The following is a 7,864-nucleotide window of genomic DNA, read 5'->3' on the forward strand; positions in this document are numbered from 1 at the left end:
TATATACATATATATATATGTATATATATATATTAATATATATATATTAATTGTCTTAGGTAACTCAGGTATTTTCAATGACTAGAAAAAGTCAAGATTCCCTGGTAGAGATGTTGGAATTGGCAGTTGAAATCATGTAAACAGTTGCTGTTTATCCTCTATTGGAAAGACTTCAAATCCCGCTGAGAGTATTTACACCAACTGAGAGTTTTTAATAACATATTCACTTCCACACTTTTTATACATTTTATGTATATTATTATTGCATGTTGATGTCAATTAGATAATATGTGGGACATGAGTCAGTCATGGCAGGGGATATTGGTAACAGTAATTACTATTGAATTTGAACATGCTGGTATGATTTCGAGTACTTTATATGGTTTGGTCATAGTTACAAAAATATGCCTTAACCAAGAATCAAAATAAATTTTAATATTAATAGATGTTTAGAAATGGGAATTGAGAAGTATCATTAAATTGTGATAAAGTTCAGCTGGAAAACATACTAATACCATGGTCATGCATGTAAATTGTCATAAATCTGGGGACTACACATAGATGCAAACAAAACTGTTGTCTTTGCTATTTGCTGGTTTCAGATTTTTTTTCATCCAGAGAATGTAAATTTGTCAGTTGCCTGTAAAAGACCTGGCTCAAGAGTCTGTGGCAAGAAAATGAATACTATTCACAAATTAATGAGGTATAGTCAATGGTCTCAAGAGGCTAGTCTCTTTTTCAGTAGAAAAGATAAGAACTGATAGTGATATCACATGTGTTCAGGCTTCCCAGTGAAAGTTGATATGGTAGTACTGAAACTACTAGAGCTTAGGGATACCTTGGATAGAGACAAGAATTTTCTAGCCAATAAAAATATCACAAGACTTTTTTGTTCCTAGTAGAGAGCTCATATTTCCTTTTTTTTTTTTTGATGCCTATGAAAAAGGAAAACTGATCTATAAAATTAAATTGGATCTTTGCACCTCTGAGATCCATTTCCATTTGATTTATGCCCTCTGTACAGACTGGAATATGGTAGCAAGATAAAAATTGCTCAGGTATTCTAATAAATTTTCCTCTCATCAATTCAAAATGGTTCAACTGCTAGGACAGCACATTCTCTTAAAGGGCATCTAAATGTAATCCTTCTCTGTATATTGAAAACTATAATCCTAGGGGTCTTAACATTTTTCCAAACTTTGAGTTACCTCTCTGCTGGTCAGCATAAGTAATAACATTTATTTCTTCATTTGCAAATCATCATGACTTTTAAAGTGAAAAGTCAGTGTACTTATAGCTGTTGGAGAGTAATATGAAACAAATTCACATAAACTATAAACAGCAATTATAGAATATGCCAATGAAAGAATATTGTGTTGAACAAAACAAATAATACTTACAAGTTATGAGATACAGAAGCATCCACATTTAGCAGTTAGTCTGTGTAGAGCCTGAGAGTTCACCTTTGTTTCTTGTTCTTAAAAATCATATGGGATTTCCACAATAACATATGGGAACTTAACTACACAGATAAAAACAATCAGATGAAGCAATCAGTAAAAGAAGTCAATAGAATGGGAATAAATAAAATAGAACTTGGTATTGCTGCTAGTTGACTTGTTTTATTTTTAATAATACCCCTTTGATTTTCATATCCCCATTATAGGAGGCATTGAGCTAAGCATTTTACTTTTTGATCTAAATATATGGGTAGAACAGATGCATGTTTCAGATTAGCTTAGGGCTAGGAAATCAATCGTTCAGGACAGGGCAGTTGTCCTAGGTTCAGTGCTTAGCACCTCAAAGCAAAATAAAATGTGCTTGAATGTATAATACCACTACCACTTACAGAAGTTTCCTATCCTAATCAGTTTTAACTGCTTCAGCAAAATGCAAATCACTGGGTGACTGAAAGAGCTAAGTTAGTTCTTTCTCACTGTTGTGGATGCTGTGAAGTCCAAGATGCATATGATGGTAGTTTTGGTTCTGAGTGAGGCCTCTCTTCCTGTCTGAGAAGTGGTTGCTTTTTTATCATGATTGCACTGGTAGATAAAGAACACTAGACTCTCTTCATCTTCAGAAAATAAAAAGGTTGATTTAGTCACAAGGATCTTTCACTGATAACCTCCTCCAAGTCTAATTGTATCTTGATGGTTTCCATCTCCAATTATCCTGATATTATATATCAGTTGTTCAACATATTAATTTTGAGGAATGCTACTTCATCTATCATGACTTTTAAGTAAAATACATGCTGACAATGGTGGTCCAAACCAGGATTGTAGCATAGGGTGTTTTTCATTCACCAGACACTCAAGATATAACTTTCCCTTACATGTGGGCCACTGCAAATGATAGTCCTAGGTTGTGGTAGCTCCTTGGAGGTTCAATAATGATGCAAGAATAGTGAGCAACATTTCCAAGGAAGGAGCACCAGTCATTTCAGAACAAAGTTTCAGAAATGACATAAAACTAGTCGTACTAAATTTATTTCTTTAAGGGGTTGTCAATAAGTCCAGATAATTCATCAAAAGAAGTGATCCCGTGGTTGTAGATGACACAATGACATGCAAACCAGGTATGAAAGATAACAGGAGACTTTCTTAGTGGCATTCCAGCATGCGCTCCTTCTATTCAAGATTACATTTAATGTACACATACACATATAATATAAATTTGCATTTATTTTCTAAGAACATAACTTTTGTATTCTTTTACAATGCAGTAAATTACTACTAAACCTCCTTAAGCTTTATGAGAATTAAATCCTTAGCCAACAGGATTGATAAGATTGTTTAAAAATTTTTTAAAACGTTAAAAATAGGATGGGAAAGTACAATTTAAGGTAAATGTTAGTGGAGTATATCTGATGAAATAAAGATAACCGATAACTGATTTTTTATACAAAGAGAATGAGAACGATGGGGAATTAAGTTAAAGGCAACTTCTGATTTAAAAATTAATCACATTCCCTTAAAGTCTGAAGTCTAACTACTCACAAGAGAAAATTGAATTAGTACTATATAACCTGTGTTATTTATGGAAAATTTTTTTTTAAATGTCCTATTACCATCCTCTTTTCCATTTGTAGCTTTAAAAATCAATAACTTTAGAATTATGAGAGTTTTAGAAATAAAATTAGCATTCATTGAATATGATGGAATTACTTGAATGCTGCCCATAAAATCACATCCACAGAAAAGTGTCATAATTTGACATAACTGTCATATCATTGATAAAAATATATTATAAGCTCATCATTATTTGATGTAAGTAATACCTTGTTTAGTGCAAATAGCAATATTCCTGTGGTGCTTTGTGTAAACAAATAGGGCATATTGTTTAAAAAAGCAACTTTCCATTTCAGCTGTGAAAAGCAATAAGCTCAAAAAAAAAAACACATACACACAAACACACAATAAAAAGTTGGAGATGTAAATGGTCATAGTCCTCTGTAGAAACATGCAGTATATTCTGAGAAGTACAGAAGACCATGAAAGTATATGGGGTAAGTAAACTCTGAAAGATATCTGCTTTCCAAAGGTTGGTCTTACAATCTTACCTTGAGCTTTTCTATGACCAGGCAGTAGAACTAATACAAGTTAGTTGTCAACTGCCTTGATAAATGCTTAATATGTACACCAATGTGTAACTGATTCTGAGTGTATTTCTGGTCAAAGGTCTTTAAGAATACTTCTATTCCCTTGTGTGAAGACATAGCAGAGAACAACTTAGAAAATTGGTTCCCAAAAATTACTGAACAAAACAAATGTGATTACAACAAAATTTAAAAAAAGAAGACGACTTGAAAGAACAAAATACACTGAGTCTGATTTCTGGAACTTATACATAATTTTTAATAGATATATAGTTTTAATAAAATTATGAGAAGGCAGATAATGACCCAAAACAAATGACCTATACATTATTCCCAAATCAATCACTATTATAGAATAAGATAATACCTGTATATTAGACCTTTTAGATTTTTTTAAGACAGGGTCTCTCTCTCTAGATAGCTGTGGATAGATGTCCTGGAATTCACTCTGCAGTCCAGGCTGGCCTTGAACTCAGAGAGATCCAGCTGCCTGTGGCTCCTGAGCACTAATACTAAAGTTTTTTACCATTTTGCCTGGCTCATATATCAGTCTTATTAGATTAACAACTTCAAATAATCAGTGTTGTTTTTCAGTCTTCACTTGATTACAATGTACATAAACAAATACTAAAGCATTATTTTCACATAGCTCTTTGATGGTAATTTTCTGGAGATTAGCATGAGACTTAATGAATTGAATGGAGAATATTCACCATGAAAGTTACAAGGTTCCAAATAATCACCTGAATAAGTCTAAGTAGAACAAAGAGATAAAGTAAAAGGTCATGTTCTCTGCAGATAGTATATGCTTTTTCTCCCTTGTTTAGATGTAAAAAAACACATATCCTCTCCTTGTTGGATTCCTGAGCTTATAATCATTGGCATCAAGGCTCTCAAATACTCATCCTCAATGAAAAGTACCATTATTGGTTTCTTTTGTCCCAGAGTCCTTAGGCTAAGATTGAGGTTCCTACCTGCATCCTTGCACCTCCAGCTTGCAGAATACTTATTATAGGATGACTTGTGTTTTATAATTGTCAAAATCACTAATCACTTCTTTTCTTATCATCTGTCTGTCTGCCTATTTACCTAACCATTCATTATGTCCTATTGGATATGTCTTTCTAAAAAAAAAATCATGTATCAACCATATTAAAAAAACTGAAAGAAATACAAAACTAAGTCCACAGTATGATATTTTTTTTACAACTTAATTACTTTCTATATTTAGAATAGGAAAACTGTTGAGTTGAAAAGTAGATTAGTAGTCATCATTAGTAGAGATGAAAAAATGGCACAAAGGGCTTTCATGGATAACAATGGAAATATTCTAGAACAATAGTAATACTGATAGCTGTAAAAACCTAAGCTGAAATCCACTGATGACAATTTATGACATAAAACTTTTAAATAAATATACAATAGGCTCCAAAAGGGACTTTATATTTTGATTATACTAACTGTGATGGATATTCCTGGTGGTCAACTTAATTACATCTGGAATGAACTATAATCCAGAAATGGAAGGCATACCTGTGACCCAGATATTGAGGCTGGAAGATAGGTTTCTGACTTGGATCTTGACATGAAGATCTTGAGGCGTAGTGGACATAAAAATCTTAGGCCCAGGCAAAGTAGTACAAACAGTTAATTCCAGGAGAAGACTGATGAAAACAGATCTCTGAGATCAAGGTCAGCCTGAAACAAAGCAAGTTTTAAATTCAGGCATGGTGGTACACACCTTTTATCTTGGTCACACCTTCTACTGGAGGCCTACCTACATAAGGACATTGGAAGAAGAAAGATTCATTCTTCCTCAATTATTTGCACTTACTTTCCAGAATGTCTGTTAGAACCTACTTCCGCAAGAACCTACTTCTACTAGCCTCGTGGGACTGAGCAACTACTAGAATCTTGGATTTCCCATTCATAGCTGCCCATTGTTGGGTTAGTTGGACTAAAGACTGTAAGTCAGTACAATAAATTCCCTTAATATATAGAGACATTCCATAAGTTCTGTGACTCTAAAGAACCCTAAGACTCTAGCTATGGGTAATTTTAGTTGCTGGCCTCTGAATGATATTTACATGGAAAATTGTTAGAAATTCAGAAGTGACTTTGGTTGATGTTTTGAAAGCAAAAGAGCTTTGTCTTCTGAAAAACAGATAGGAACTGGCTATGCACATTTTTGCTGCTTCTTGTTTAAAGAAATATCATCTGATTTAAAAACAAAACCCCTATAAGGAGCCTCTTAAGAAATGTGTCTTCTGTGAGAAACGTGTAGATTTCAAGAATGTGCAGCTTTTGTCCCAGTACATTTCTCCATTTACTGGATGCATTTATGGAAGGCACATAACAGGTCTTTGTGGAAAGAAACAGAGGGAAATAACTAAAGCCATTAAGAGAGCTCAGAAAATGGGGTTTATGCCAGCTACATACAAGGATCCTGCATATCTCAAAGACCCTAAAATTGGTAACATTAGATACCAAGAATAAATTTTGTAAAGTTTCTGCCAATAAAACTGTAATTGGTTGAAAAAAAAAAACAAGAACAAAAACAGGCTGAAGGCATTTACAACCCCATAGGAAGAGCAACAATATCAAACAACCAGATCCTCTAGAGCTCCCAGGGACTAAACTACCAGCTAAGGAGTACACATGAAGGGATGCATGGCTCCAACTGCATATGTATGTAGCAGAGGATGGCCTTGTTGGGCATCAATGAGTGAGGCCCTTGGTCCTGTGAAGGCTTGATGCCCCAGTGTAGGGGAATTCGAAGGCAGGGAGGCAGTAGTGGTTGGGTGGGTGAGGGAATACCCTCAAAGAAGCAGGGAGAAGGGATGGGGAGGGGGCTTTCAGGGGGAGGGGTGGAAACCAGGAAAAAAGATAACATTTGAAATGTAAATAAAGAAAAGATGCAATAAAAAAACAGATCTGGAAACAAACTATATTTAAGGGTAAGCTACATGCCCAGCAGCAGATGGCCGATAGAAAATGGAGGATCCTTGTCTTAGTATTGTCAGGAGCTTTTCCTTTAAAAATTGTATCTTATTAAGTTTTATTTTTATTTTATTTACATCTTTTTTTGTTATAGGTCCTTTGTCTATATATTATGACTTCAACTTTAGTACTTTTTTTAAGAATGGGATTCAGGAGTGTACAAATGAGTCCTGGGTCTCTGTTTCTTGTACCTTCTCTTGGGATCTTTTCTTCTGTTTGTTTTGTACTTTTCCTATGCATTTGTATTTGTTATATATTATATTATATTACATTATATTATGTTATGTTATTTTAATTCCTTAGAGACCTGTTTGTTTTCTAATGAGAGATAGAAAGGGAAACCATAATCAAGATATATTATGTGAGAAAATACAAGCTATTTTCAATAAAAGGGAAACAAGCAAACAGGAAACAAATGGCTCTGTAGTGTTCGGGTGTTCTGGATGTGTATTTGGCACACATCATTCTGGGATCAGTGCTTTGGTAGCCTTACATCTAACTGCATCATGCTGTCTACTCAGATGCTTTATTCTTCCTGATCATTTCTCAATACACGTTGTTCTGGTCCACGTCTTCAGGCTAACTAGAGATGTTATTAGCAAGAATACTGCTGTTTCTGCCTTGTGAATAAAGTCTGAGGGAATAGAAAAGAAAAGTATATTTCTAATTTTTAGAAAATGTGTTATTCCATGTGTCAAATTTCATTTAATTATTATAAATCCAAGTGTCAGTTGGGTGTGTTCAGTATAAACCTTCTCTGACGGTTAAGAAAATTTCCAGCCAAATACAATTTGACATTTTAATAAGAGGAAGTAGAGCATTGTGCTGCAGTCAGCATGGCTGACTCAAAAGCACCAACCATACTGAGAAAATTATAGAGCTTTTCCTTGTGCCCTTAAACTCCAATCCAGTAATCAAAAGATTGATTTATTTCTCAAACTTAATTTGCAGCTTTAATTTTATTACTTTTCTCAAACTAGCTGGATCTTTTTAATCTATTGGATCAACTGCAGCTGTGACTCTGCTCACATTTTGGGATGTATCTTATACCTTAGAGAGACCCAGTCACAAAGAGGGAAATTATTCAAATTTTTGGCTCTCCTTTGAGTTAAATAATGTCCCTGACTTGAGGAATTAGAATAACATTTCTCCTTCAGAAAAAAGGAATATATATATATTAATGATTAGGTAAATTTATTTATCTATGTATTTTGTATATTTATTAGATATTTTCTTTCTTTATATGTCATATGATTTTTCCTTTCC

At 33.9% G+C, this 7,864-nt stretch overlaps 1 pseudogene; it reads left to right on the forward strand.

The window, feature by feature from the left end:
• The first annotated feature begins 5,830 nt into the window (after positions 1 to 5,830).
• LOC116091693 lies at positions 5,831 to 6,094 on the forward strand (annotated as a pseudogene).
• Positions 6,095 to 7,864: the final 1,770 nt, after the last annotated feature.

The sequence above is a fragment of the Mastomys coucha genome, chromosome X (genome assembly GCF_008632895.1).
Source record: "Mastomys coucha isolate ucsf_1 chromosome X, UCSF_Mcou_1, whole genome shotgun sequence".
Taxonomy (NCBI): Eukaryota; Metazoa; Chordata; class Mammalia; order Rodentia; family Muridae; genus Mastomys; species Mastomys coucha.